At 29.6% G+C, this 4,527-nt stretch overlaps 1 long non-coding RNA gene across 1 annotated transcript; it reads left to right on the top strand.

The window, feature by feature from the left end:
- Positions 1 to 3,080: 3,080 nt before the first annotated feature.
- Positions 3,081 to 4,269, top strand: LOC127115767 (uncharacterized). The gene is made up of 2 exons (XR_007800862.1): positions 3,081 to 3,413; positions 4,033 to 4,269. It is a non-coding gene; the product is annotated as an uncharacterized LOC127115767 (long non-coding RNA).
- The last annotated feature ends 258 nt before the right edge of the window (positions 4,270 to 4,527 follow it).

Raw genomic sequence — 4,527 nt, 5'->3', positions numbered from 1 at the left:
TATTAGCACCCCTTGCGTTCGTTGTGCTCAACGGGAACCTTTTAGTTCTAATTTGTGTTTTGAGTGTTAATTTAGTTTGTTTGTTATCTTTGGGTTATAAAATGTTGAGAATAAAAATGGATGAGAACCTCAGAAAGGAGAAAGGGGAGGTTTTTTATTAGTGTGCTCACGAAGATACAACAATCTCCTGCCTACGTATCCTTATGGTGCAATAAGGAAGTCAGAGCATTCGTAGTTCGGGGAACTACGGTTGGTTGGTGTCTTTTAGTGAACATATGTTTAGGTCGCATTCCAAAGGTTAAACATTGGCTTGTCTACTCTCAGCGGAGGCTTAAGTGCTAGTTTATTGTGCGCAATAGAAAGGATTAAATAATGTTCTTTCTGAAAAGAGTTTTGGTCACACGGGGGCGACAAGTTGGATTAATATGTTAGATATTTTGTTTGACTGGTTATGTTGATATGTTTTTGGTTGGATGACGATTACTCGGATAGTCGAGTAAGACAACTCGTATCCTAACAGTCGGGAAAGGGAATAGAAGACTCTAGACCACTTTCTTTTCATCCTTAATTATAGAAAGGATTTGATAATAATTAAGGTGTTTTAAATGGATGACGAATACTCGGATAATCGAGTAAGATAACTCGTATCCTAATAATCGGGAAAGAGAATAGAAGACTCTAGACCGCTTTCTTTTTCATCTGAGTGATTACGAAAATAAGTTTGCGTATGGTTGACGTATTTTAGCATGAACGACAAGTGCTCGAATGGCTAAGTAAGACAACTTATATCCAAGCATTTGAGAAGAGGAATTAAAAACTCAAGACCATCTCCTTTTTCGTATAGCTTTAATTGATTTATTAAGTTGCGAAAAAATGACAATTGTTCGACTGACCGAGTAAGAGAACTCGTATTCAAACAATTCAGGAGAGAAGTTGAAAACTCAAAGGCATCTCCCTTTTCATTTAGCTTATTATGAAAATAATTTGATTTAATCGGGTTTAGAAGTTTGTAGAGGAACGACAATAATTTGACTAACCAAGTAAGAGAACTTGTATTCAAATAGTCGCGGAGAAAAAATTGAAGACTCAAAGTTATCTCCCTTTTGGTTCCTTGTTATAAAAGGATTTGACTTGTTTATGCTTAAATGGATTAGAAATGACGACCATTTGACTAACCGAGTAAGAAAACTCGTATTCAAATAATCGAGGAGAGGAGTTGAAAACTCAAAACCATCCCTTTTTCATTTTTAAATGAAGTGTTGTTTAGATGCGATTAAGTATTTTAATTTAACTTTCGATGTCGGATCGAGGTTTTAAAATTTGCATTCTTGTGAATGAATTGAATTTATTTGATGAATAATCCATTTAATCCATTAATTAAAACCGAATAGGTCTCATTGTAAGAAAGCCCAAGAGTAAGCCATGTGAGGTTGATGGCAATGCTTTTTCAAGCGATCGACTTACAAAGGCATTTAAAATGGGCTCGACTTTGAATCGAGAAGTTCTATTTGTTTAAAAAAATTGGTTTGAATTGATGGCATGAGAATTATAATCTTTTTGTATCTTTTAAGTCTTTATCATTTTTAGGTTCATTTTAAGATGAGATGAAGAATGTACAATGATATAGCATAAAGCGAAGTAAAGTAAATATAAAAAATAAATGTTAGAAGCGGAACTTAAAAGAGTTAGATGTTAATTGCGGAAATTAAAAATTAGAGTTAATCGTTAAATGTTAGGTGTTAATTGAAATCAACATGAAATAACAAGAGAATTGCAATAAAATATTAAATCTAAAACAAATAACTAAAGTTTAAACAATTAATAAAAGTATCATTAAATTAAAACTCAAAACAATATTAAACTATCAAAAATCTCAATTTTAAACTATTATCCAAAATATTAATTTTAAAATATTAACAAAGATTAAATTCTAAAATCATTCTAAATTAAATTAAAATTCTAAAACAATTCTAAATCACCTTATAATTCTAATTAATCTACAATCATTTCTAAAAAGGAAATCTAATTAAATTCTAAAATATTAACAAAGATTAAATTTTAAAATCATTCTAAATTAAATTAAAATTCTAAAACAAATCTAAATCACCTTATAGTTCTAATTAATTTACAATCATTTCTAAAAAAAGAAAACTAATTAAATTCTAAAATATTAACAAAGATTAAATTCTAAAATCATTCTAAATTAAATTAAAATTCTAAAACAATTCTAAATCACTTTATAATTCTAATTAATCTACAATCATTTCTAAAAAAGAAATCTAATTAAATTCTAAAATATTAACAAAGATTAAATTCTAAAATCATTCTAAATTAAATTAAAAAATTCTAAAATAATTCCAAATCACCTTATAATTATAATTAATCTACAATTATTTCTAAAAAAATAAATCTAATTAAATTCTAAAATATTTTTAAAAATTAAATTTCTAAAATCATTCTAAATTAAATTAAAAATTCTAAAATAATTCTAAATCACCTTATAATTTAATTAATATACAATTATTTCTAAAAAAAGAAATCTAATTAAATTCTAAAATATTTACAAAGGTTAAATTCTAAAATCATTCTAAATTAAATTAAAAATTCTAAAATAATTCTAAATCACCTTATAATTCTAATTAATCTACAATTATTTCTAAACTGAATTTAATATTTCTAATATTTCTAAATCCAACTCTTCAAAAAAATTATAACCTAAATCTAAAAATTCTAATGAACCTAAATTCCTAATTATTTATAATATTTCAAATACTATTTCTAATCCTAAAATTATTTCTAATTAATCCTAATCATAACTAATTTAATCTAATTAATACCTAATCATCTAATTAAGCTAAGCAACCTACATTAACTAAACTTAATCAACTAGTAACCAAAAACAAAGAAATAAGCCCAAAGAAGTTGAGAATGGGCTCAACAAAGGATATCAGAGCCCAGCCGGATGGGGTGCAGTAGCATTGAGGTAGTGTACACGAAGGCCAAAATCGCTTGGGCCAAAGGCCCAAGTCTCACCAACATAATTTGGTTTCACAACAAAATCTTCAGAGCGTACCTTCAAATTTCCCCCAGAATGAGCGATTGTGAGACCTCACGGACCAACTGAAGTCGCTCGCGTTAACCTCGCATCATTGACGCCGGTGCATCGTCGATGAGGGAGAAGGATCACCTTCAATCGGTAACGCGTGGTCGACGTAGAACAAGAATCAGTCTCAATCGAAAATCCACCGTCGGCGAAAAGCGAGAGTCAATCTTCAATCGGAAATGCGTTGTTGATGAAAATTAATCGTTGACGATGATTAGGGTGGAGCGATGCGTCACCGCTTGAAGTGGAACGCAGAACGACGATGCTCGAGTCGAAAGATGAAGAGCGGAAGCGAATCAATTCCGAAAAGGTATCGTCGAGTTTTTTTTTGCTTCTCTCTTTATGCTTTTGTTATTGTTGTTATGTTCTTTAGGGTTTTTTAGAAGAATTGCTTTTGCTGCGTTTTTTGTTGTTCTTGCTGTTGTCGTCTACCGTTGTTGTTCTGGTTTTAGGGTTCTGAAAAAAAAATAGCTTTTCCGTGTGGTTGCTGTTAGTGTTGTGGTTTAGGTTTTTTGAGAAGAATTCTTATTGTGTTGTGTCTCTTGCTGTGTTTGCTATTGTTGTTTTGGTTTTGGTTTTTGAGAAGGTCTCTTACTGTGTTGTGTCTCTTGTTGTGTTTGCTATTGTTGTTTTGGTTTTGGTTTTTGAGAAGGTCTCTTACTGTGTATCTTCCCTCTTAACGCCTCATGAATGTTTTATGAAGAATTTTTATCAGTTTTTAAAAAACTCCTTTCTTTTTCAATTTGTCTCATCCCAGATTATGTGGGATTTGGTTTTTTCTGTTTTAAGCTAATGTTAAAAGTGCTTTTCGGATATTTAGATTAACCTTATGGATAAAGCTTCAAACTGAATGATTCATTTAGTTGTTTTTCAACTCTCTAAGTGCTTTTGAAAAGTGCTTTTAAAAAAGCTATTTTTGTTCTTTGTAGATTACAACTCTGAGATGACCTGCTGGAATGGAAGGTGGCTGCTCCAAGCTTCAAGACAACCTGTTTTCGTGACTAAGTCCAAAGTGATTTCATCCTAATTGCTTGGTTTTGGTCATTAGGAACCTATTTCCATCTGTAGCAATTTTTTACTGTAATTACTTAGTTTAGTTTTTTTTAGACAAAATGTGTGTTTGGATTATTTGGGACTTATTGAATTAAATTTTAATTATGTAATTACCTTTTAATCTTTCAAAATTTAACTCAATATTTATTTATGTTAATCATTCAACTTTTAAAAACAATACACTTCTAACTTAAGCATAATGACTTAATCTAAAGAACAACATAATTCTAATCTTAAACACAAAAACTAAGTATAGTAATTTAATTTTAAAAAAACACAATTCTAATTTAAACACAAAAATCTAAATGTGGGACTTTTAATTTAAAAAAAAATAACACAATTCTATTTTAAATACAAAAATCTAAATATGG

This window comes from Lathyrus oleraceus, chromosome 1, assembly GCF_024323335.1.
Source record: "Lathyrus oleraceus cultivar Zhongwan6 chromosome 1, CAAS_Psat_ZW6_1.0, whole genome shotgun sequence".
NCBI classification, from domain to species: Eukaryota; Viridiplantae; Streptophyta; class Magnoliopsida; order Fabales; family Fabaceae; genus Lathyrus; species Lathyrus oleraceus.
Note: the sequence above shows the minus strand (reverse complement) of the source record. Positions and strands in the feature narration are given on the sequence as shown.